This window comes from Myxine glutinosa, chromosome 6 (assembly GCF_964187855.1).
Source record: "Myxine glutinosa chromosome 6, kmMyxGlut1.1, whole genome shotgun sequence".
Classification (NCBI taxonomy): Eukaryota; Metazoa; Chordata; class Myxini; order Myxiniformes; family Myxinidae; genus Myxine; species Myxine glutinosa.
The window spans coordinates 186657352-186684701 of record NC_136266.1 but is presented as its reverse complement, the minus strand read 5'-3'; the positions used below and the strand labels follow the sequence as shown (position 1 = coordinate 186684701).

Sequence of the window (27350 nt, the reverse complement as noted above, 5' to 3'; positions counted from 1 at the left end):
AGTCCTCCTGTCAAGTTTGGTTGAGATTGGATAAGTAACCAACCACCTTTAGAGGCCATTTTCCCCCGCAGAGCAGGGGTTGGCCTTTTTCGGGTACCGTGGTCCCCTTTTTGAAGCGATGTTTTATGGCCAATGCCCTTCCTGCCGCCAACCCTGTTAGTCGCCTCTTGCCACACACAGGGAATTACCAGTGAACTGGTACTCAATTTGCCGACCTCGGAAGAATGACAGGCTGAGTCAACCCCCCTGCCGCTAATTCAGCGATTGACCGGGATTCAAACCCAGGATCCCAAGCCGGCACCCTAACCGCTAAGCCAACACCAGGCTTGTAGATTGGATAAGTAACGATCAAATGTATCGTGGTCGGACAGACAGACACCAAATTGCGTATTTTAGTATGATGTTTTGACGTTAATCATCTTCTTTTTCACAATCACGGTTTAATTTAAGCAATCCAGTCATCCACTGTTTAATTCCTAGCCATGGCCTTCTGGTGGCTTGGGGATGTCTGGAAAGCAATCTAGGATGCGCCTCCAGATAGCATCTTGGTAATTTGCACTGTGTGTGCCGCAGCAGTGTGTCCGCACATGGTACAAGCTGTCCATATTCGACGTCGCCCTTTCATGCACAGAACATATCATAGCGCAGATTGTTTACACCACAATATCTTCGTGTTTTTAGAGTAAAGCTGACGTGAACTCTTGGATTTGGTTGAAAACGTCTTGTGGTAGCTTCCACGATGCTCCTAGAGAGACAAACGCATCTCGGCATTTCTGATTCTCCCGACCAATTTTTGTACCTTTCATTTTTCCTTGTCTAGCAAGAGCACAGAGCACTGACCAGTCCATGCATGAATCCCTGGCAGTGCAGAACATACTTCGTACCCCAATGATGCAGCTATTTTTGTGATGTCAATCATCCCAACGTGAGCCTTTAAAGTGCCAAGACTGATGAAAACTTTACTCGTGATGGCCTTGCTTAGACTGAGACAGATAAAAAAACATCAGTGTCATCTGCCACCAAAACAATAGCCTGGTAATTCTCTACAGCAGCAGGTGCACGTAGAAACAGACGAGTGTCGGCTTCCTCATTCCTGGATCTGAGAGCCTGGACGTCCTCACACTTCTCCCTGGGCAGATAAAAGCATTTTTCCTCACAGGTGACGAGCGTTGTTTGGTCACCTGGGTCCCTTCTGGTTTATTCTTGCCGTGATGGCCTTGGGGATGTCTGGAATCATCAACGTATGTCCCCTCAAACGCGACTCATTTGAAATGTCCATCGTGCATTTTCATGGACATCATACATTGGTGTGAGTAAAAATCAAAGTGGGAATTAGTCCCCCAACATGACACTCAACTTCACGCAAAGTTCTTTCACCTGTCTCATGGACTACCCTGCATGGGCACCCCCTCGAGGACTTGAACAACACACGTGCAACGTTTGACGCTTTAGTCCAGTACGTCACTCTCTCATCAAAATTTGCCCCCAAGCCATCAGACTATAACTAAAGGTATTCATTTTTATGCCTCTGTCAACGACGTCACCTGAGGCATTATGTTTTCAGGTTGTCCGTCTGGCTGTCCGTCCGTCCGTCCGTGATAGGTTTTCGTTACCGCGATAACTTAAGAACGGCTTCAGTGATCTAATTAAAACTTGGTACAGGTATGTATAATGATGTAAAGATTAACTGATTAGATTTTGGGGGTCCCGAGGTCAAAGGCCAAAGGTCAGAGGTCATGTCTGGTAAAAAAAAAAGAAGTGATAACTTCTGAACAGCTGAAGGGATTTCAATTAAAACTTGGTACAGGTATGTATAATGATGTAAACATGAACTGATTAGATTTTGGGGTGAAGAGGTCAAAGGTCATTTCAGGTAAAGATGTGATAACTTGAGAACAGCTGAATGGATTTAAATCAAACTTGGTATAAGTATTATAATGATGTAAAAATGTGGGTGGAGGCAAATCGGTCGATGTCGTGACGTCGAAGAGTGTTGTTCTAGTTCATTTTAAACTCGTTGCACTTTTGTGAGCTTTGCACTTGAAACTGCTCGAACAAAATGTTATCCTTTTTTTTTTTGGAAATGGCAGCAAAAGACAAGTGTGAAATGTTTGTGATGTAACCTTTGTTTGATAAAATGGAGTGGTGGAATGTGGGACATTCCACCATTTTTGTGGATAATACTTTATATAGATGCTCCCAAACTGCAGTGATGTTACTGTCAAGCACGATGCCTTTGAAAAGGACATCTTTGTTTGTTTAAAATGGGAATAGTGTCTCCACTCTGTGTGAACGGAGCACTGAGTTTTGTTGTTGTTGTTGTTGTTTTTCTTTTTCCATATATAACAGGAAAAACTGTATTTTCTTTATTCCTTTATTCCAAATGAAAATCAAAAACATTGCCATTTATTTGACCATTGTGAGTATCTTGTTCATATAACCTTTTGAATCATATAATCTTTTGAACCTTCATATTTATATGACTAAATAATGATACTGGAAAATGATGGGTCCAGACTTGTTAGATTAATATATCAGATTATAAAAGGGTAAAAGGGAATCAAAAATGATTCCTTACTAAACCACAATAACAATGGACCAAACGGACCTGTAACTTAACAGGGTGTGGCCAGCCAACATTGGGTCACATCAGGTGACATTGCCGTTTTCACCTGGCAATGAGATGCATCTAACAGAATATTTTTATGATGGGATTGATATAAATTCAGACGGTCCAGAAGGGAAGTTGATCGCCAACTTTGATCGAAATGTCATGAATATTGTGTAAAGCTATGCCATGGCATCAAAGCCCAAGAAGTGCAATGCAGACCAATCACATGTTAATGTGATTTATTACCGTGAGCCTGGTGTTGGCTTAGCGGTTAGGGTGCCAGCTTGGGAACCTAGGATCCTGGGTTCGAATCCTGGTCGATCGCTGAATAAAGCCAGGGGGGCTGACTCAGCCTGTCATCCCTCTGAGGTCGGCAAATTGAGTACCAGTTCACTGGTAATTCCCTGTTTGTCGCAAGAGGCGACTAACAGGGTTGGCGGCAGGAAGGGCATCCGGCCATAAAACATTGCTTCAAAAAGGGGACCACGGTGCCCGGAAAAGGCCAACCCTTTGGTTGGCCTTTTCGTGTTCAATCGTGTTCTGCTCCTCGTGTGCGGCCTTGTAGTTGTACCCCCGTCGGTGTTTGTTAACTTAAGCGTGTTTTGCTTGGCTCTTAGTTTTTTCCCTTCTACCCCGAACATAATACTCTGTCTAACGTTCTAAATCCCCACCCCACCACCCCCCAAAAAACAAACAAAACAAAAAAAACAAACATTTATTTTCCTTTCTCCACGTGTACTGTTGTCTCATCCTGTATTTTCTGTCCAGGTGTGCTGTTCGCCCCGCCCCCATTATCTCCTTGCCATCCACCGTTTGCCCTGTTCACGTGACTCGTGGTGGTCTCTCTCGGCTCTCCCCCCGTTTGGTATTTTGTGCATATAAGATTGTTCACGGTTCTGTTTAAATATTATTTAAATATGTTTAACCTTTCCCCTTCAGTGTTTTACTCAGTGGTATTTTACAACACGCTGTTTTTCTTCCTATTTAAAAGGCTTTTCTCAATTTCCTCTCCAACTCATTCCACTTCAAAAAAAAGAAATTCAATATCTTATACGTCTCCCTCACTACATGGTCTAAATTCACATTCATTCCATCCCTCCTCCATCGTTCTGAATCGGATTGCTAACTTGAAAATCACAACAAACCCAATTTGTTTTCAATGTTCGTCTTTCATTAATCATCCACTTTCTAAACTCCCCTCTTGCCCCTCCCATCCAAATCCCCCCCCTTGCACCTACACTCCTAAACTCCCCCTTTGCCCCTCCACTCTTAAACTCCCCCCTTGCCCCTCCACTCCTGAACTCCCCCCTTGCCCTTCCCCTCCTAAACTCCCCCCTTGCCCCTCCCCTCCAAATCCCCCCCTCGCCCCTACACTCCTAAACTCCCCCCTTGCCCCTCCACTTCTAAACTTCCCCCTTGCCCCTTCCCTCCTAAACTCCCCCCTTGCCCCTCCCCTCCTAAACTCCCCCCTCACTCCTCTCCTTCCAAATTCCCCCCCAACCCCTCCCATTCAAATCTCCCCCCATACCATTCCTCTCCAATTCTCCCTCCTCCCCCCTCCTCCTCAAAGCTGCCTCCTCCCCACTTCGTCTCCCTTCTATCTCATACCTCCACCCCTCCCCCAACCTTCTACTTTCCTCTGCCCCCCCTCAAACAACCCCTCACTGTGCCTCATCCCTTCACCATCAAACCTTTCATCCTCCTCATCCTTCCCTTTCTTGGAACTCTTCTGCAATCTCTGACACACTATCAACTGCTCTCCCTACCTCCCCCTCTCATCCTTCATCTTACCCTACTCCTCACCTCCCCTGTCCTGTACCCGATGCTCCCCCTGTCTCTTCATTAACGGTATGGACCTCAAAAATCAAAAAACCAGTCATGGCACCTCAGCAAACCTGACTGATCTCTCCATACAGGTTGCTTCTGACAATCCAGACTTGATCTGCTTAACAGAGACGTTCCTCCTTCAAGATGTCTCTGATTCCTTAATATCTCTTCCTGGGTTCTATCCAGTCCAGTATTCTATCCAGTATTCTATCCAGTATTCTATCGATTAATATATCCAGTATGCCATCCAGTATTTTATTCAGCATTCTATCCAGTATTCTATCCAGTAATCTATCCAGTATTCTATTCAGTATTGTTTTCAGTATTCTCTCCAGTATTCTATCCAGCATTCTATCGAGTATTGTATTCAGTATTGTTTTCAGTATTCTATCCAGTAATCTATCCAGTAATCTATCCAGTATTCCATTCAGTATTGTTTTCAGTATTCTCTCCAGTAATCTATCCAGCATTCTATTCAGTATTCTATTCAGTAATCTATGCAGTATTCTATCCAGTAATATATCAAGTATTACATCCAGTATTATATTCAGCATTATATCCAGTATTCTATCCAGTAATCTATCCAGTGTTCAATCCAGTATTCTATTCAGTATTCTATTCAGTATTCTATTCAGTAATCTATGCAGTATTCTATCCAGTAATATATCAAGTATTACATCCAGTATTATATTCAGCATTATATCCAGTATTCTATCCAGTAATCTATCCAGTGCTCAATCCAGTATTCTATCCAGTAATCTATCCAGTGTTCAATCCAGTATTCTATTCAGTATTCTATTCAGTATTCTATTCAGTAATCTATGCAGTATTCTATCCAGTAATATATCAAGTATTACATCCAGTATTATATTCAGCATTATATCCAGTATTCTATCCAGTAATCTATCCAGTGCTCAATCCAGTATTCTATTCAGTAATATATCCTGTATTCTATCGAGTAGATTATATATATATATATATCTATAGATAAAGTACAAAGTATACATATATAAATAAATAAAAAGCCTGGTGTTGGCTTAAGCTCACAAGGTCCTGAGTTCAAGCCCCTGTTGTTACGCCATTGAATTAACACTAGGTGGGTTGCCTCAGCCTGTCATCCTTCCAAGGTCGGCAAAATAAGTACCAGCTTACTGGGATGAATGAGGTAGACACGTATATAGTGTCTATAGAATGTCCACTCCCTCTTTCAAACTTTTCACCTTTTGTTACCTTATGGCCTGGAAATAAAATGCATTAAATCAGACTTTTTTCACCTTTATTTACACATCGTAACCCACAACTTCCAAGTGAAAAACAAATTCTACAAATTTCAGAAAATTAATTTAAAATACAAAACTAGAATGTCTTGGTTGGATAAGTGTCCACCCCCCTGAGTTAATACTTGGTGGAAGCACCTTTGACAGCAATTACAGGTGTGAGTCTGTTGGTATAGGTCTCTACCAACTTTGCACACCTTGATTGGGCAATATTTGCCCATTCTTCTGCACAAAACTGTTCAAACTCAGTCAAGTTGTGTGAGGAGTGTTGATGGACAGCAACCTTCAACTCATGCCACAGATTTCCAATGGGATTTAGGTCGCAGCTCTGACTGGGCCAATCAAGGACATTTACCTTTTTGCTCCTGAGCCTCTGCAGTGTAGCTTTGGCTGTGTGCCTTGGGTCATTATCATGCTGAAAGGTGAACTTCCATCCCAATTTCAGTTTTCTTGCAGAGGGCAGCAGGTTTTACTCTAGGATTTTTCTGTATTTTGCTCCATCCATTTTCCCTTATATCCTGACAAGTTCCCCAGTCCCTGCTGATGAGAAACATCCCCATAACATGATGCTGCCATCAGCATGCTTCACAGTAGGGATGGTGGTCTTTGGGTGATGTGCTGTGTTTGGTTTGTGCGAAACGTAACGTTTTGCGTTTAGGCCAAAAAGTTCCATCTTGGTTTCGTCAGGCCACAACACTTTTTGCCACATGACTGCAGAATCGCCGGAGTGGTTTTTTTCACACCTTAAATGGGACTCAAGGTGGACCTTTTTGAGTAATGGCTTCCTTCTTGCCACCCTACTGTACAGGCCTGACTTGTGGAGTGCTTGGCATGTTGTTGTCACATGCACGCAGTGACCAGTCTTTGCCATAAAGGTCTGTAACTATTTTAAAGTTGCCATTGGCCTCTTGGTGGTCTCCCTGATCAGTCTCCTCCTTGCTTGCTCATCCGGTTTGGAGGGACGGCCTGATCTAGGCAGGGTCTTGGTGGTACCATATGCCAATTCCAGGCTATAAGGTAAGAAAAGGTGAAAAATTTGAAAGGGGGTGGAGACTTTCTCTCGACACTGTATATATATTTATATGTATGTGTATATGTACATATATATATATGTAGATATATAATTATATATATCAAAGGCGAGTGCTCATGCCTTTAACCTCGCAGGTATGTTGACTTACGTTTGAGCTGTCTATCCTGGGTTTGAATACAGACCCAACTATAAACCATCATTTTGGTGTTTCTCAGACAGATTGAGGCCTCGATGTGGGTTCTGTCCATTGAGAGGATATTGATTCAGAGGACCCATGTGACAGCATTGGTTGTTCCTGATCTTTAAAGATCCCATGGTGTATTGTGAGTACTGTCGGCAAATTATCTCCGGCACACTGGACAAATTACAAAATTCCTGGCTTTTCAAGTGGAACATCAGACCTGAACAGATGTTTCGTGGAGGACTTGCGAGAGGACCCGACAAGGTGTGAACAATTAGGACAGTTGAAGAAGTAGTGCGTGTGTGTGTGTGTTTATATATATATATATATATCATTCAAAACAAGGTATTTAACATGAGATGTGAACGTGTCATTAAAGATGACTTTGTAAATTGTGATGGAAAGATAAAAATGAATCATTACAATATTTATATTTTGTTCTGATTTGGTATCAATGATAATGATAAACACAGGAACATTTTAAATGATCACAGTGATCCGTACAAAATTGAGATAGGCCCATCTGAATGAGTGCGGAGGTGAGTTTCCCACGTGTAAGTGGAGGAGGGATGCTTCCCCAAGCAGGAGAGTAAAACTCACTCTGAGTGCGGATCTCTGTGAGTGAAGTCCGGGTAAGAGAGCGAAGAGCAGAATGAAATGCAACATAGCCGAACCCGCGTCCATGGTGGAACCTAGGTCTGCGGTCTAGTCCAAAGGAAACACAAGGGATCAGTACCGGGGATGATGCGACTCCAGCCCTCAAGGTCTTGCGCTAAATGGACGACTCGGCGAGCCGGTGTGAGTCCCAGTGCGTCGCACCGGCTCTAAACAACGGAGCGCGCATTTCAAGGGGCTCTCCCCGTGACCGATCCGCTCTGTGCTCTCCATTGGTCAGGAACGAAGCCCCGTTCCCCTCCTTCCCGCAGGCACCGACGCCTTGGGGATGTTAACCTCCCTCCCCACACTATTCCCACGAGACAGAACCGTCGGAGGGACAGCTCTTGTGACTTGTAAGAACCATTTGCATACCTGCGTCTTATAAACAGGGTCAAGCTTTCAAGTCTTGCCTGAATTGCAGACCTTCATTGAGCTTGGTGTACATGGTGTGGTTGTACCCCATCAGATTGGTTGTACCCGCCAGATTGGTGTACCCCACCATATTGGTGTACCCCGCCAGATTGGTGTACCCAGCCAGATTGGTGTACCCCGCCAGATTAGTGTACCCCGCCAGATTGGTGTATCCGACCAGATTGGTGTACCCCGCCAGATTAGTGTACCCCGCCAGATTGGTGTATCCGACCAGATTGGTGTACCACGCCAGATTGGTGTACCCCACCAGATTGGTGTACCCCACCAGATTGGTGTACCCAGCCGGATTGATGTATCCCGCCAGATTGGTGTAATCCGCCAGATTGGTGTACCATGCCAGATTGGTGTACCCCGCCAGATTGGTGTACCATGCCAGATTGGTGTACCCCGCCAGATTGGTGTACCCCGCCAGATTGGTGTACCATGCCAGATTGGTGTACCCCGCCAGATTGGTGTACCCCGCCAGATTGGTGTACCCCGCCAGATTGGTGTACCCGCCAGATTTGTGTACCCCGCCAGATTGGTGTACCATGCCAGATTGGTGTACCCCGCCAGATTGGTGTACCCCGCCAGATTGGTGAACCCCACCAGATTGGTGTACCCCGCCAGATTGGTGTACCCCGCCAGATTGGTGTACCCCGCCAGATTGGTGTACCCTGCCAGATTGGTGTACCCCGCCAGATTGGTGTACCCCGCCAGATTGGTGTACCCAGCCGGATTGGTGTACCCTGCCAGATTGGTGTACCCCACCAGATTGGTGTACCCCGCCAGATTGGTGTACCCCACCAGATTGGTGTACCACGCCAGATTGGTGTACCCAGCCAGATTGGTGTACCCCACCAGATTCGTGTACCCAGCCAGATTGGTGTACCCCGCCAGATTGGTGTACCCCGCCAGATTGGTGCACCCAGCCAGATTAGTGTACCCCACCAGATTGGTGTACCCCGCCAGATTGGTGTACCCAGCCAGATTGGTGTACCCCGCCAGATTGGTGTACCAGGCCAGATTGGTGTACCCCGCCAGATTGGTGTGCCACGCCAGATTGGTGTACCCCGCCAGATTGGTGTACCCCGCCAGATTGGTGTACCCCGCCAGATTGGTGTACCAGGCCAGATTGGTGTACCCCGCCAGATTGGTGTGCCACGCCAGATTGGTGTGCCCCACCAGATTGGAGTACCCCACCAGATTGGTGTACCCCGCCAGATTGGTGTACCCTGCCAGATTGGTGTACCACGCCAGATTGGTGTACCACGCCAGATTGGTGTACCCCGCCAGATTGGTGTGCCACGCCAGATTGGTGTGCCACGCCAGATTGGTGTACCCCGCCAGATTGGTGTACCACGCCAGATTGGTGTACCCCACCAGATTGGTGTGCCCCGCCAGATTGGTGTGCCCCGCCAGATTAGTGTACCCCGCCAGATTAGTGTACCCCGCCAGATTGGTGTACCCCACCAGATTGGTGTACCCCGCCAGATTGGTGTACCCCGCCAGATTAGTGTACCCCACCAGATGAAAGTGAAACTGCCAAATTAGACATTGACGATTGCCTGAACCCGATCAGGCCTTCAACAGCCTGATTGGGATTTCATCACAACTCGGTGTTTTCCCTTCACCGTGGTCACTGTGAAATGCACATGCATGTAAATCCAAGTCTGAGACCATGGTGTCCATGTTTGCTCTCCGAAACACCAGCGCAATAAGTCAATAAGTTGTAGAGGTTCTTTGGCCGTTTCCAGCAAGTTGTTTTCGAGGATTCAAATTGGGTTTGAAGGCACCATATTCCCATGTTTTACCATCTTCATGGATTTAGTGTTCCAGATTGAATAATATCTTGATGAACCAATGGTGTATCCTTGTGAATCAAAGCGTTCTTTGATGAACACCAAGTCGGTCTAGCTCGAGCTGGTGTATCAACAATTCTGCCTCCACCATCAAATTGCCTTTCCATTTTAACATAATCTTGAAGTGTTGAACCATCCTCACCTGGATATCCATGTGTTCACTGGAAAATACCTGTTGGGATATGGACTCTTCTGAGAATGTAACGGTTTCCTTAAAACTAAAGATTTGCTTTGAATCTGCTGGGAATGGACCGTTACCATTCTCAAGGGTTTTGCTCGACCTTCTTGCCCATTGTAGCCAAATGTAGATCACCTTGCATCATTCGATGTCTCGTATTCACGGAACTGGAAGTGTTAGAAATGTATTGTCGAGAACTGTTATTGACTTGGTGAGTAACTCCTCGTTCTGTGCGTTCCAGACTATTGTGTGCAGGATTGAGACTTAACTTACAATATATATATATATATATATATATATATTGTTACAGATCGCGGTTTAGATGTTATGATGGGCCGAGCGGATGGTCCAACCGCGACCGTTACAGGATCCCCAATTGGCCTGATTCCACCCGACGTTGACCAGATCGCCCCACAGATATTCAATCGGGAAACCTCTAAAGCGACCGAAAGAGAAGGAAAAGAGAAGAAGACAGAGTACGGAGGAAGAACAGATTTATTATGCACACACAAGCAAAAAGAAAGAGCGACCAAAATTATTTACAGCAATGGATGGAAGAAGCAGTCACACAGTGCATCGTTAGCTTATACTATTCAATTTACTTAATCCCAGGACAACGATTAGGACAGACGACGTTCACACTTACATGGGGGATATTGCAGGCAGGTATGGCTTGAGGTGGATTGCTGGAGAGGGAGGCAGGGTCGGAGGCAGCAGCTCTCAATTCCTCGCGTTTTTGGCGGGAAAACCCTCCGTCGCGTATCCGCTGCCGATGCTGTAGACGTCACGCGCTGGCTCGGTCACACCTGCTCCTCGCCTTCTGGTGGAGCCGTCTCCCTCCTCTCAGCGCGTCTCTCCAAAGCTGGTTTCCTCTCCGAGTACCTCTCCTCTTTGGCTTGGAGCGTCTCGTATCTCACAGCTCAGCTCACAGCTCCTCTCGTATGTCACCTCTTCGCTCATCTCTTCAAGCAGTCCCTTCCAGTCGCTTTTATCACTCGGGGCGGAATCAAGCCGCCGGCTGCAAGGGCACGCCTACCGGGTCGCTAACCGCGGTGCTGGTTGGCTGTTAGGGCTGTCCGATTCCTCCTTCGATCATGACGACGTGCCACGCCTGTGAGTTGGCGGCTCCTACCCCCCCTCTTCTCCGAGATGAGCACATGGGCAATGGCGGCTTGCGGGATTGAACACCACTCGCACCGCTTTTGAAAGGAACTTTGGAGAGCGGAGATGATTGGGGAAATTGAAAGGGCCTACGCTTATTTCGTTTGATACAATGCAGAGTCAATCTAGTGGGAAACACATATTTAGCCTACATGGAATAAGGAAATACACTATTTAAAAAGATATATCGTGGCCTGTGTGTAAGTTTCATGGAATTAACTAGGAGGACGGCTGCGACCATTATTTACATTACGAGGGTGTTACACACCACAAAACCATACTTTTCACATTCGTTACACTTCCTCCAAAATTGTTACACTTCTCAAAAACCGTTACACTTCTCAGATTCGTTACACTTCTCAAAACCGTTACACTGCACCCCCCTTTCTTCAGGCCCGTTCTCGGGCCTACAAAACTTTAACTTAGTGTGACACGTAGGTGTAATTCCCTCTACAATTAACCTGACCCTGAGTGTGACAATCTTAAAACACAAATAAGTATGTCCCCCTATTGCATTGCACCCTGTCTAACAGACTCAAGCCCACAGCTAACCGAATTACGGAATTATTCTCAAACTATACATTTACGGTGGGGAGCATTATTTACAATGACGTTATTTCTTATTTACAACGCAACCCAGGACCTGTGTTTTTCTTTTTTTCTTTTTAGGGAACAAGAAAAAGAAATTCCTGTTGGGAGGGAGGAGACAGCACGCATTGCATCGATGCACCAGTACCAATACCACCAAAGCACCCAAAAGCACCACAAAGCACCAAAAGCACCACAACGCACCAAAAGCACCACTCGGTGCACAGTCACCACGGTTTATAATAAACACAACAAAACAACTGGTGGTGGTCTTCTCTTTCTCTGCTGGGCCGATGTTCTTCCCGACGTCTTCTGGCTTCATGCGGCCTAGTTGGAAATAATAAAAAGCACAAACCGTGTCCATTTTTATTTAGGGCAACAGGGGCAAACTAAGGGTGGTCCACCTGTTTGGCATAGGTGCCACCTTACCGAGGTCCGCAAGCAAGATTCCCTGGCCACTATGGCCGGTCTCCAACAGAGGTGCCCTGCCCCAGAACCTGGGGTCCATCAAGTGGTACTTGGCCACAGAACAGCGGTCCATAAAGTGGTACATCAACGCAATGCATGCTGGTTCTGGGAATCTCGTGCGCACAATGGCCACCTCACGCACGCTCCCCTCGGCACCCAATGGCGCACAGGTCCTCAAGTGGGAGACAAAAGGGGGGAAGACAATTGAGCGAGGGGTAAGGTCACAAGGGTACACGTCAATAAAGGCAATGCAGGGTGAAGTGCGTACAGAGAGCGAAGTGAGAAAAACTCGTCCCTACCGTACGTCACCCCCCCCCCCCCCCCCCTGTCACCTACACTACCCTTGCCCTTACCCCATATTTACAAGAATTTACACCTTTACAAATTCGTCACTACGTCTTGTCTTCCCCATCTTTCCCTTCTACACCAAATTCGTCTCCAATCCCTCTACTTCTAAATTTGCCATCACCAATTCATCATCAATCCTCATAAGGAGGGAGAGATGGAATTACGCACAATGTCACACCCACGTCATGATGCGTCTCACAATCCAAAACATTTGCATTAATGAAAAATAATAAAACATGGCATGGTGTGGAGTTACCTCATCTCAGGTGAGTGGATGCAGATGGTGCGAGGAGACTCCAATCCTAACTATCCTCTAAATGACTTTAACACACTTTACACTACCCGGGGTCTCTCCCTGCCAATCCATTGGCCAACTTACACTATGGGTTCTAAAAACCAATTCCCATTGACCAAACTGTGGTGCTTCTCAATTTGGGGTCTCACTCCCCCGATTCATCTCCTGGTGCCCTCGCACAATTTCTGGGCTGCGACGTGTAGCTCTCCCAGCAGGTCTACCCACCTGCACACCTCCACCACTGCAGTTGCCACCCTAGCTTACCTAGCTCCTCACCCTAACCTAACTAACTGGGGACAGCCCCTCCTGGCTCTGTCACCCCACTCGGTGCCCTCTGGCACTGGGCTACCTGGGTCCGTCCTCCGGATCCTCGGGCCCCATCCACAACAACTACTACCGGCTCCCAGAGCCCACCTGCGGCCTCACCTGGCCGACATCCTCACAGTGGTGGAGTGCCCAAACCAACTACACACACTAACAGGCTACACGCCCAGCCATTTCCACAACACTAATGCACCCATCCAAAGACCATTCTTTCACCCGCACCACAGATGCCAATATCCAACCACAATTTACCTGTACCCTCTACCTAACACTTACACTACCCGCCCCGGGTATCCGTGATGGGGGTCCACTCTTCCCCCATTCACACCTTCGCACCATCCACTCCACTCCACAATTTCCACCATACTCACTCCACGACCATCAATTCCAATACTCCATTTATTCCACACTACCATTCTCCACACAGCCACATACACCTGTTGTTGCACACCTGTGCCCTCACACCTGGTGCCACCTGCACCCTCCTTTCTTCCTGGACCATTTGGTCATCACAATACACATCACCATCACTCACTCATACACTGCTCCATACACCTGTTCAGTTGCACACCTGTGCAATCACACCTGTTCAATTCTCAAACACACGGCATCATCTCATCTAACTACTCCCCTCTGAAACTTGCGCTTCCCAGTCGCCCCTTTAAACTATTGCGCTCCCACGTCATTATCATCCACACTAATCTACCTGCGTCCCCACTACAGGTATCAGTCACTAACTAATCTTAACGTCACCTAATGTCATCTTCGCTAGATCCCTACACACGATATATCCTAACCCACCCGGGCTAGTTTTCACTGCCATCAACCCCATAAGCTATAGCGCATTTGCCCCACTTCTGTGAGGGATGGTGGATTTGCCATCCCACCACATCGGGGAGGTCCTATCAATTTCTCTTCTCCAAATTCAACAAATCAAAAATTTTCCATTTACTGCCAATTCTACCCACTATTATAAATTTCGTATCAAATCACGATCACTATCACTATCACCATCATCACAGTCCACTATATCCTAGCCTCGGTGCGTCGTGACATCATTAAACTCGGTTCGTAAAGCCGAGCAATGAATTCGGGTGGTTTGGTCGCCTGCAGGTTGAATCCGTCCGGCTTTCGGTTCAAGGGAGGTGGTTTGGTTGGACCGAGGTTCCACGCACCATCTCGGCGCGGCACCTTGCGGTCCCGGGCCCGATGGCTCAATCTCCCCCGGTCGGAACCCCGTCCCCACGAGGGGGCACCGTTCCGCTTCCTCCCACTCGCCCTTGAACCGGACCGGTCGCCTCGCCCGCCAAGGCCCGGACTCGACCGTGCGGGGCGGGGCCAAGCCCGAATCGGCAACGACGCTTCGAAGAGAAGCGACGCAGCTTCGATCCGCGCCGGCCCTGCATCCAACAAAGGGCTCCTCGCACCGAGTGCTCGCATCGGCTATCCGTCGCTCTAACCACTAACCCGGTTACCGTCGATGCTTCACTTGCATGCTCACACGCATACGCTACCCCTTTCACCCTCACAAAACCCGGCGTTCCAACGCCGTCCGTACATTCCACCAACGCTTTCCCTGTTACACACCACACCTCTCGCGCACACTCTTGCGCACACTTTGGTCCACACCTCTTCTCCGTTACGTCCTCCGTAACACTCACCATGGGCGTGCACTCTTGCATCCACCCAATTACGCGCTCACATGGGCTCTCCCACACCCGCGCTACCACCCACTCAGGTGTGCTTCCTCGCACGCGTTCCACCACCACATTACTCTCCGTGTCACACTCCGTACACCCCGATGTGCATTCTCGCTCGCACTCGGTTTCACTCCCACACTTTATAACACACCCACTCGCCGACGCACACTTTTTCCTCCCACGCGTGCCATTTCCACTCACACGGGACCCTTCACCAACGCCCGGATGCTTCCTCGATCCCAAGCGCGCGACAATTCTTTTGTCGCTAAACATCCTCTTACAAAATCTCCCAGCACAATACACAACAGCACGACTCACCTGGGGGATCCTTTTCTCCACGCGAACCTGTAAACTTCCATTTGGATTAGCGAGTACATCATCATGATTTGAGCAGGGACTTTGTACATATTCCATTTCTCCCTGCAATTCCCGTGCTACCTCCGTCATCTCTTCAATTTTAATTCCCAGCACTGCTTTTTCTTTATTTACCTCGACGACCGCTGGCTTTAATAAAACACCCTCTACCTCATCGGTCGCCGGCTTTTCCAAACCCCGTGTCGCGATTTCTACCCCCGTCATTGTACCCGTGCTTTCCTCCGCTTCGCTCAACCAGCGCTTTTCGACCCGCTTTACCTCCTCGTGCACCCCTGGGACCCTTTCGCCCAACTTGCGGTCTCTGTCCCTCTGCTCCCTTTCCTTTCTATCGGCCCTCATTCCGTTTATTGTTGCTTCAATTTGCTCACTCCGAGCATCCATCCGGTTCCCCATTACCCCCATTTGGCCCTCCAATCGCTCACCCTGTAGGTTGAGGGACGCCTGCATTTGTACCATAAATTGCTCCATGCGGGCCTGCATTTGGGCCATCCCTCCCACTTGTGCAGCGGGTGCGGCCGCCGTAGCCATGTGCGAGGCGCCATTTTGCGCGCCCGCAACCTCGTGCGCGAGGACGCCATTTTGTGCGTCTGATACCCCCTCAACCGCCTCCTCATTGCTCTCCTCCTCCCTTTCTTCCCCTAAGTCCTGGGTTACCCCTAACCCGTCTATCTCCCCCACCAACATCCGATCGCCTTGATTGTCCATGGCGCGATCTCAAAATTCGGGTTTTATAAAACAAAATTTCGGCAGCTCGTAATTTTGACCAAATTTTTTTTTCTACACGTTTTTTAAAAATTTGGTTCGGGCCTCGAATCTCACTCCCAGACACCAATTGTTACAGCCAATAGTACAATTGGTGTCCAAAATTTGGGCTAAATAAATTTAGTCCCAGGTTCGAATCCCACTCCTGACACCAATTGTTACAGATCGCGGTTTAGATGTTATGATGGGCCGAGCGGATGGTCCAACCGCGACCGTTACAGGATCCCTATGGCCCGATTCCACCCGACGTTGACCAGATCGCCCCACAGATATTCAATCGGGAAACCTCTAAAGCGACCGAAAGAGAAGGAAAAGAGAAGAAGACAGAGTACGGAGGAAGAACAGATTTATTATGCACACACAAGCAAAAAGAAAGAGCGACCAAAATTATTTACAGCAATGGATGGAAGAAGCAGTCACACAGTGCATCGTTAGCTTATACTATTCAATTTACTTAATCCCAGGACAACGATTAGGACAGACGACGTTCACACTTACACGGGGGATATTGCAGGCAGGTATGGCTTGAGGTGGATTGCTGGAGAGGGAGGCAGGGTCGGAGGCAGCAGCTCTCAATTCCTCGCGTTTTTGGCGGGAAAACCCTCCGTCGCGTATTCGCTGCCGATGCTGTAGACGTCACGTGCTGGCTCGGTCACACCTGCTCCTCGCCTTCTGGTGGAGCCGTCTCCCTCCTCTCAGCGCGTCTCTCCAAAGCTGGTTTCCTCTCCGAGTACCTCTCCTCTTTGGCTTGGAGCGTCTCGTATCTCACCGCTCACAGCTCAGCTCACAGCTCCTCTCGTATGTCACCTCTTCGCTCATCTCTTCAAGCAGTCCCTTCCAGTCGCTTTTATCACTCGGGGCGGAATCAAGCCGCCGGCTGCGAGGGCACGCCTACCGGGTCGCTAACCGCGGTGCTGGTTGGCTGTTAGGGCTGTCCGATTCCTCCTTCGATCATGACGACGTGCCACGCCTGTGAGTTGGTGGCTCCTACCCCCCCTCTTCTCCGAGATGAGCACATGGGCAATGGCGGCTTGCGGGATTGAACACCACTCGCACCGCTTTTGAAAGGAACTTTGGAGAGCGGAGATGATTGGGGAAATTGAAAGGGCCTACGCTTATTTCGTTTGATACAATGCAGAGTCAATCTAGTGGGAAACACATATTTAGCCTACATGGAATAAGGAAATACACTATTTAAAAAGATATATCGTGGCCTGTGTGTAAGTTTCATGGAATTAACTAGGAGGACGGCTGCGACCATTATTTACATTACGAGGGTGTTACACACCACAAAACCATACTTTTCACATTCGTTACACTTCCTCCAAAATTGTTACACTTCTCAAAAACCGTTACACTTCTCAGATTCGTTACACTTCTCAAAACCGTTACACTATATATATATATATATATATATATATATATATATATATATATATATATATATATATATATATATATATATATATGTATGTATATATATATATATATATATATATATATATATATATATGTATGTATATATATATATATATATATATATATATATGTATGTATGTGTATATATATATATATATATATATATATATATATATATATATATATATATATATATATATATATATATATATATATATATATTGCCGTGTGACTACCCTGTAGTGAACAACACAGGGCGACACGGATGACCAAACGAGCTTTAAATCCAAGGTGTTCAATCCAATGATGATGGTATTATTTACACGCGAGGGAAAGGAGGATGACGAACTTACCTGGACCCGACGTCTTCGCACCTGGATAATTAATTCCAATGACACAAGGATTTACTGTACAAAAATACCGGCTTTATTGAAGAAATTGTTCACAATTGTTTTTGTCGAACTGCATTTATCTTTCGGTGTGTGTACCGATAGTGTGTCACGAGGAAGATTCTCGGTGTTAATCTTTCATAATTTAATCGTTTCTGTTTGCCCGAGTGAGCGGCCTTTAGCCTGAGGCTTCCCCGTCGAAGTTTGTTCACTAAAGCTATTTCCTTCGCTGTTTTTGCTTGGTTCTGAGATTTTTCCCTTCTCCCCCGAACTTCCCCGAACATCTACTCTTTGTCTCTTTGTAAAAAACAAACAACAAAAAAAACAACATTTATTTCCCTTTCTCCACGTGTGCTGTTTGTCAAATTGTGTGCTCCTGTCCACGTGCGCTGTATCACCCTGCCCCCATTACCTCCTTGCCTTCCACCTTTTTCCCTGTTCGCGTGACTTGTGGTTCTCCCTCTAGGCCCTCTCCCCGTTGGTATCTTTGTGAATATAAGATTGTTCTTCACGGTTCTGTTTAAATATGTTTACACTTACCCCTGCAGTGTTTTATTCAGTGGTATATTACAACACGCTCTTTTTCTTCCTATTTAAAAGCCTTTTTTCAATTTCCTCTCCAACTCATTCCACTTCAAAAAAAAATTCAATCTCTTATAATTATTTCTCACTACATGCTCTAAATTCACATTCATTCCACCCCTCCTCCATCTTTCTTAAACGGATCGCTAACTTGAAAATCACAATAAACCCAATTTGATATAAATGTTCGTCTTTCATTAATCATCCACTATATAAACTCCCCCTTTGCCCCTCCCCTCCAAATCTCCCCCTTGCCCCTCCCCTCCAAATCTCCCCACTTGCCCCTCCCCTCCAAAAATCCCCCCTTGCCCCTCCCCTCCAAATCTCCCCCCTTGCCCCTCCCCTCCAAATCTCCCCCCTTGCCCCTTCCCTCCAAATCTCCCCCCTTGCCCCTCCCCTCCAAATCTCCCCCCTTGCCCCTCCCCTCCAAATCACCCCACTTGCCCCTTCCCTCTTAAATCCCCCCTTGCTCCTCCCCTCCTAAACTCCCCCCTCATCCCTCCCCTTCAAAACTCCACCCCAACTCCTCCCCTGCAAATCTCCCCCCCTTCCATCCCTCTCCATTTCTCCCCCCTTCCCCCTCCTCCTCAAAGCTGCCTCCTCCCCACATCGTCTCCCTTCTATCTCATACCTCCACCTCCCCCAACCTTCTACTTCCCTCTGCCCCCCCCCCCCCTCAAACAACCCCTCACTGTTCCTCATCCCATCACCATCAAACCTTTCGTCCTCCTCATCCTTCCTTTTCCTGTAACTTTTCTGTAATCTCTGTCACACTATCAACTGCTCTCCCTACCTCCCCCTCTCACCCTCCATCTGACCCTACCCCTCCCCTCCCCTGTCCTGCACCCGATGTTCCCCCTCTCTCCTCATTAACGGTATGGACCTCAAACAACCGGGGCCTTCGCTCAAACCTGATTAATCTCTCCATTCAGGTTGCTTCTGACAATCCAGACTTGATCTGCTTAACAGAAACTTTCCTCCTTCAAGGTGTCTCTGATTCCTTAATATCTCTTCCTGGTTACTCCCTCCTACGGTATGATAGCCCTGAGCCTCGTCCTGGTGGTCGGGTTGCTATCTTTTTCAAAAACTCTCTTCCTCACTCTCATTGCACTGCCCTCTCTCCACCCCACACCCAGGAGTACCTCTGGCTACGGCTTCCTCTCCGCTCCCACCTTTTGTTCATATGTGTTCTGTACTGCCCTCCAAACAGTGATGACTCCATTTACATTTCGCTGTCTGACAACATGGACCAACTTCTATCAACTCATCCAAACTCTCTCTTCCTCATATGTGGTGACTTCAACTGTCATCATGCCAGCTGGCTGGGTGTGGATTCCTCTCTCACCAGCCATGGCACCTCAGCAAAGGACTTCTGTGACTCATTGGGACTGACACAATCTGTCAATTTCCTGACCCGGATCTCAGTCAATGGAGTATCTTCTCTTCCAGACTTGGTTATGACAAACTTCCCTGCAAATGTCTGCTGCTCTTCTTCTGCTCCAATCGGTTCTTCTGATCATGTGCTTGTTAAAGTGGACATCTCTCTGACCATTGTCAGAGAGCCTCGTCAGCGTCGACGAGTCTGGCATTTCGCTCAGGCCGACTGGCACGGTCTGCAAGCATCCATCAATCATCTGGAGTGGTCTCCCATCTCTACTGCCTCTGACATCAATTCTTCCTGGGAATTCTTCCAAAGCAAACTCCTCTCTCTCTCTCATGCACAGATTTATCCCATCTCGTCTTCAGTTGTCTTACCCTTCCTCCCGTCCATGGTACACTGAATCTTGTGGTGACGCAGTTGCCCTGAAACAACTTGCCTTTGCCTCTTGGAAGGCAAATCCAACTGAAGGCAATCTCAGTTCCTTCCACCAGGCTCGGAACAAGTGTGTGTCTACCATCAGGAGTGCCAGGAAGCACTATCTCTCCACACTCAAGAATGAACTCTCAAACCTGTCTCCTTCCTCCAAATCCTAGTGGCGTCTGGTCAAATCCGTTTCTGGTGTTGGTTCCCCCTCCATCCCCTCCCTTACCTCAAATGGCTACACAGTTGACACCGCACGTGACAAAGCCGAATGCTTCAAGTCTGTGTTTGCCTCAAAATCTTGTGTCCAAAACCCATCTCTCTCTGTTCCCACCTTACCCAGTCGAACACAACTGCTCCTGGACTCTGTGTCCTTTTCTCCTGAGAAGGTGGAGAAGTTTTGTCAAACCTCGACTCTGATTCTGCCACTGGACCAGACGGCATCAGCCCACGGGTCCTAAAATCCTGCTCTGCTGCTCGATCTCACCCTCTCTCTGTTCTTTTCACCCTCTCTTTTACTCAAGGTCATCTGCCAGCATCTTGGAAATCAGCAAACATTACCGCTTTACACAAAAAATGTGCAAAAACAGATCCTTGCAACTACAGACCAATCAGCCTGCTCCCAATTATCAGCAAAGTCATGGAATCCATCATTGCTTCGGATATCAAATCATTCCTCTTCACCAATGGCTTGATCTCCGATCATCATTTTGGATTCACACCATATCACTCTACTCTGGACATGCTGCTTATGCTGTCTCAACAATGGATGGAGGCCCTCAATGCCAAACAGGAAATCAGAGCCGTCTCCCTTGACAGATCACGTGCCTTCACTACGGTCTAGCACCCAGCTCTGCTCACCAAACTCTCCTCCTATGGTATCCATGGAAATCTCCACGCATGGCTTGCGGACTTCCTCTCTGGCCGTAGTCAACGTGTGGCCCTGAATGGATTTCTCTCATCTCCCCTTCCTGTTCTGGCTGGAGTTCCCCCGAGGTGGTGTTCTGGGCCCAGTGCTTTTTCTGGTCTTCATTAATGATCTCTCCGACTCTATGGAAAATCCTCTCGATCTCTTTGCTGATGACTCCACTCTCTGCCGCTCCATTCCTCATCCCTCAGATCGGCAGTCTGCAGTCTCCTCACTCTCTGCAGACCTGGACAAATCACAGACTGGTCAAACAAGTGGAACATGCCATTCAATCCTGACAAATCTCACACTCTTACTATGTCTCTCCAAAAAGACCGACTGGAAAACCCTCCCATCTACTTTCTCAAGAATCCTCTCCAAGAAGTTCTGTCGCTCAAGCTTTTGGGTCTCACGATCTGCCATGATCTTTCTTGGGAAAACCGCATTTCCAAGCTGGCCTCTAAAGCCAGTCGCCGACTGGGCATCCTCCATCGTGCGAAGTACTTCCTTGGCACACCTGAGCTCCTCACCACATACAAGGCTTTCATCCGCAGCTCAATGGAATACTGTTCCCCCCTCTGGGCCGGTGCTCCTGCCTCACACCTAGCTCGGCTTCACGCTGTTGTAACCAAAGCTTTCAGAATCATTGGAATCTCCTGTGATGAAGCTAACTCCGAGGGCCTTTCACTCACTCCCTGCAGGCAGGTTGGTGGTCTTTCTGTCTTCTACCGACTCCTCTCCGGCCTTGCTCCCCCAGCTCTCTCTGTGCTCTGTCCCCCAAATATTCCTACAGGTCGCACAAGGTCTTCCAGCAACCCTCTTATGGTTAAACTGCCAAAATCTAGGCTCTCTGCTCACCTTCCCTCTTTCATTCCTCTTTTCTCCCGCCTCTGGAACAAACTTCCCCACTCCTTTCAATCCCACTCCTCCCTCCAGGTCTTTAAAACAGCTGTTCACCACCATCTCTTGTCTTCCCCCATCCAAAACCTTGATATTTTCTACCCCCGCTAATTCACCCCAGATACATTTTTTTGAAATTCGAACTTCTTTCGTGGAAGTCCTTGCAGTGTCCATATGTTTTATACCTCTCCCACCTCCCCCCAAGCCCTCTCCCTCCCAGAGTTCTTTCGATGTCCCTGCTCTCAAATGTTGTGTTTGTGTCCTTCCCCCTCTCTCCCCATCTTGTCTACCGCTCCCCTTAATTTGTGTTTTATGTGTCGGTTTAACATTCTGTGCGATTAATGTTAGCTCTTTCACGAGCCTAGAAGCCTAGAACTCCGAACCAAGGAGAGATTGTGTGCGGGGTGTTCATAAAAAGGCAGATCACCAAGAACGAAGATCTGTGGTTTCCGTGCCACACTCGTGAGGAAGGGCATGGCTGGGGAGCGGGCTGCAGGCTCGTTCGTCTCGCACGGGAGGCCTTCATCTGGGCCAAGTGAACAAGGGTGAGTCGAGGCCTACTTGGTACCCAGGCGTTTTGGCGCGCACGGCGCCGTGTCCGGACGGCGAGTTTGGGTCCGAAAATGTTCCTGATGTGGAGCTATGCTCGCACGATAAAGCCGGACAAAATGGACGACACCAGGAACGAAGTTTCACTGAGCTATTTATTCCAGCTCAACTCGAAATAACTCAAAAGCACTGAATAGGCCGTTAACATGGGCTGCAATTTATATCAAAAGTTCACCACACAAAAGCCACGCCTCTCAGGCGGGTCGTGGTATGCAAATCGAGAGTCCGCCCGGGCAAGGCAAGTCCGGACACGTCCGGGCGCTTCCGGGCAAGTAACCGCTCGCCGGTTACGTCAACGGCCGGTGCAAGGTGATTGTGTCATGCTTCCGGTAACCGCTACATGCGCCCCTCAGAATTAACTTGCACCGGGAGAGTCAGTTTGAGGGGGGTCTTGATGACCCGGCGAAAACGACCCCTGGTGATTCGTGTGGGGGTGGTAGGTGGCGTGGCGGTGGATGGTCGGGCGGGGGGCTTGGTTGACGGGGGACGGCCCCGTCGTGGAGGAAGGGCCAACCGTGGAGGTTGGTTGAGGTCCAAATGGGCCGGCTTGAGGCGGTCCACATAGATGCGGTCCGGTTTGCCACCGATGTCAATGATGAACGACTTGTCGTCCCTCTTCAGGACCCGGAAAGGTCCATCGTACGGCGGCCGTAGCGGTCCCCGGTGTGCGTCGTTCCGGATAAAAACGTACTCCGCAGTGCGAAGTGCTGGGGGGACGTGGGGTTGGGGGCAGCCGTGGTGGGACGTGGGCACGGGGGCAAATCTACTGGCGGCCTCCTGGAGGACCGAGCGTTGGCGAGCCGCGGACCAGGCGCCGGTGGCGTCAGGGATGAACTCGCCCGGCATGCGCAGTGGCTGGCCGTGGACCAGCTCGGCGGTGGAAGCCTGGAGGTCCTCTTTAGGAACCGTTCGGAGGCCCAATAGGACCCACGGGAGCCTGTCGGCCCAACCATCACCCTGGAGGCTGGCCCTGAGAGCGGCCTTCATTGAGCGGTGGAACCGCTCGCACAAGCCGTTGGCTTGGGGGTGGTAGGCCGTGGTGCGGTGTAGCTTGACCCCCAAGTCCTGGGCGACTGCGCCCCAAAGCTCGGAAGTGAACACCGAGGTGGACGGCGTTCACGCTGGACCGGGAGAGGCAATCGGCCACAGCGTTGTCCTTGCCCACGACGTGCCGGATGTCCATCATAAATTCGGACACGGCGGAGATGTGGCGCTGCTGGCGGGCCGACCACGGCTCTGCAACCATGGCCATGGCGAAGACCAGGGGTTTGTGGTCCACAAACGCCGTGAACGGACGGCCCTCTAAAAGATGGCCGAAGTGGCGAACGGCCAGGTAAAGGCCGAGGAGCTCGCGGTCGAAAGCGCTATACTTGCGCTCGTTAGGGCGAAGCTGCCGGCTGAAGAAGGCCAGCGGTTGCCAAGCCCCGTTCACCCACTGTTCATGCACGGCGCCCACCGCGTAGACGGAAGCATCCGTGGTGAGGGCGATGGGTGCGTCGAGCGCCGGGTGCGCCAGCATGGTCGTGTTGGCGAGGGCCAGCTTAGCGCCCGTGAACGCCGCGTCCATCTCTTTGGTCCAGGCGACGTCGTGCTTGGCTGGCTTGCCCCGGAGGGCTTCGTACAGGGGGCGCATGAGTTGGGCAGCGCGAGGCACGAACCGGTGGTAGAAATTTACCATCCCCAAAAATTCCTGTAGGGCCTTGATGGAGCGGGGGCACGGGAAACTTGTGACTGCCTCCACCTTGGTAGGCAGCGGGATGGCCCCGCGCTTCGTGATGCCTTGCCCCAGGAAGTCGACGGCCGTTACACCAAACTGGCATTTCGCCGGGTTGATGATGAGGCCGTGCTGGCCGATGCGCTCAAAAAGTGTGCGCAGGTGGATGAGGTGCTCCGCCCGGGAAGTGCTGGTGACGAGAATGTTATCCAATAGACGAAAAGGAAGGTGAGGTCGCGCAGCACGCTGTGCATCAGCCGCTGGAAGGCCTGAGCCGCGTTCTTAAGGCCGAACGGCATGTGAAGGAACTCGAAGAGGCCAAAAGGTGTAATTACCGCCGTCTGCGGCACGTCGGCCGGCCGGACGGGTAGCTGGTGGTAGCCCCGAATGAGGTCGACCTTGGAAAAGATCACCCGCCCCGCCAAACGGGCGGAAAAGTCCTGTATGTGTGGTATCGGGTACCGGTCGGGGGTGGTGGCATCGTTGAGGCGGCGGTAATCGCCGCATGGTCACCATCTGCCACCCAGTTTGGGCACGATGTGCAGGGGCGAGGCCCATGCGCTATTCGAGCGCCGCACAATGTCCAATCGCTCCAGCGCATCGAATTCCACCTTCGCCATGGCGAGTTTGGTCGGGTCGAGGCGACGAGCCCTGGTGTAGACCGGTGGACCTGTGGTCGGGATGTGGTGTTCGACGCCGTGTTTGACGGCGACAGCTGAAAACGTCGGCTGCGTGAGGGCGGGAAACTCGGCGAGCAGGCGGGTGAAATCGTCCGCGGCCGGGAGCGCACAGTCTAGCTTGGTTGGTGCAGAGCCGCTCAATGAGCAAGCGAGCGGGCTGAAGGTCTCCGCGTTGATGAGCCGACGCCATTTGACATCCACCAAAAGCCCATGCGCACACAGAAAATCTGCACCCAGCAAGGCCATGGGCACGTTCGACGTGATGAAGTCCCACCTGAAGAGCTGGCCCTCGAAGCAGAATGTGACGCTGCGCGAACCGAAGGTGCGGATGGAGGAGCCGTTTGCGGCGACCAAGGTGGGGCCGCAAAGCGCGGCCTGTTTGTCCTGCACCGAGGCGGGTATCACGCTCAGCTGAGCGCCGGTGTCGCACAAAAAACGCCGCCCGGATGCTGTGTCCGTAATAAACAGAAGGCTGCCTGAATGGCCGACGCTCATGGCAGGCAGCGAGCGCCGGCCTGGTCATTTCCCAACCTGCCGAAAGTGCATGGTGGGTGGCATGTTCTGGCCTTCTGCCCGAACCTGGCGTGGTAGTAGCACATGGTCCGCTCTGGTGGAGGCTCCGGCGGTCGCGTCGGGTTCGGTCGACGGGGCGTTGCGGCGGCCGCTGCCGCCAGTGGCACTAACTCGGCCGGTGGTGGTGCCGGTCGTGGCGCGGGCATTGCCTCGGTCGGCCCAGGGTTCCAGGCGGCCGCTCCGACGTGTTGCCTGCCCGAGAAAAATGTATCGGCCTCCTTGGCCAGGGCGCGAGGGTCTGTGATGGGCGAATTAGCCAAAGCTAATCGTACCTGCCCGGGTAGCTGCTGGAGGAACAGCTCGCGGAAGAGGAGATCTGGGCTGTGGTCGCCGAGTAGAGCAAGCATGTGGTCCATGCGTTCGGATGGACGGGCCTCACCCAGCTCTGGGAGGTCGAGCAGTTGTCGCGCGCGTTCGGTCTCCGTGAGTCCAAACGCACCGAGGAGTAGGCCTTTGAGCGCGCCGTATTTGTCGGCGTTCGGCGGGTTCTGTAGGAAGCTCAGGACCTGGGCAGCGGTGGAGGCGTTGAGCGCGGAGACCACATGGTTGTAGCGCGTCGTGTCCTCCGTAATGTTCCGCAGGGCGAATTGAGAATCCGCTTGGGCGAACCAGACGGCTGCGTGCGATTCCCAAAAGCCAGGAAGCTTCAAAGCTACAGATGACTCCATCGCCATGTTCTTGAAGAGGGGTCACCAATTGTGGAGCTACGCTCGCACGATAAAGCCGGACAAAATGGGCGACACCAGGAACGAAGTTTCACTGAGCTATTTATTCTAGCTCAACTCGAAAGAACTCAAAAGCACTGAATAGCCCGTTAACACGGGCAGCAATTTATATCAAAAGTTCACCACACAAAAGCCACGCCTCTCAGGTGGGGCATGGTATGCAAATCGAGAGTCCGCCCGGGCAAGGCAAGTCCGGACACGTCCGGGCGAGTCCGGGCAAGTAACCGCCCGCCGGTTACGTCATCGGCCGGTGCAAGGTGATTGTGTCATGCTTCCAGTAACCGCTACACTGACAAGGTTCAAGCAGTTGAGCTGAGTGCACCATAATTTACACATTTACTTTCCTTCCTTTTATTTCCCATTTGTTTGTGTTTAAGTCTGGTGTGGGGACGTCACGATTTAGGACATTTATTTGAGCATCGCGTTTTATTTTGTATTATTGGCATCGGTGACAATAAAGCTGCGTTTATTTTTGTACCATAAATCGTGTTTTTGTGAGTTAATTTCCACAGGGTTGAAGACGCTTGCGTGCGCGGACTGTCAGGTAAAGTTCCCGCTTCTTCTTCTTTTCTTTCTTCCTCCCGCGCAAACAGAGTGAAGTCCGCATTTGATCGTCGCCTTGGAGTTAAAGCTCGCTTTGGCTCTTCATGAATTCCCCGGTCTTCACCATGGGCAATCACACGACAATATAAAAAAGGGAGCGGGAGACAAGATGGGGAGAGAGAGGGAAGCACACAAGTACAACAGTAGCGAACAGGGACATTGGGAGATCTGTGGGAGGGAGAGGTATAAAACAAATGGACACTGCTAGAACTTCCAGGAAAGAAGTCGGCATTTCAAAAAAGTGCATCTGGGGTGAATTAACGGGGGTAGAAAATATCGAGGTTTTGGATGGGGGAAGATAAGAGATGGAGGTAAACAGCTGTTTTTGAAGACCTGGAGAGAGGAATGGGGTGAAGAGAGTGAGGGAGTTTGTTCCAGAGGTGGGAGAAA

At 49.6% G+C, this 27350-nt stretch overlaps 1 protein-coding gene across 1 annotated transcript in view; it reads left to right on the top strand.

Moving 5' to 3' along the window:
- The first annotated feature begins 6714 nt into the window (after window positions 1-6714).
- LOC137429045 (tetratricopeptide repeat protein 7B) overlaps window positions 6715-27350 on the top strand; it is a 164739-nt gene continuing 144103 nt past the window's right edge. Inside the window, exon 1 of the mRNA XM_068119061.2 lies at window positions 6715-6732. The gene's annotated coding sequence lies outside the window, so the exon portion shown is untranslated. The remainder of the gene's footprint in view (window positions 6733-27350) is intronic.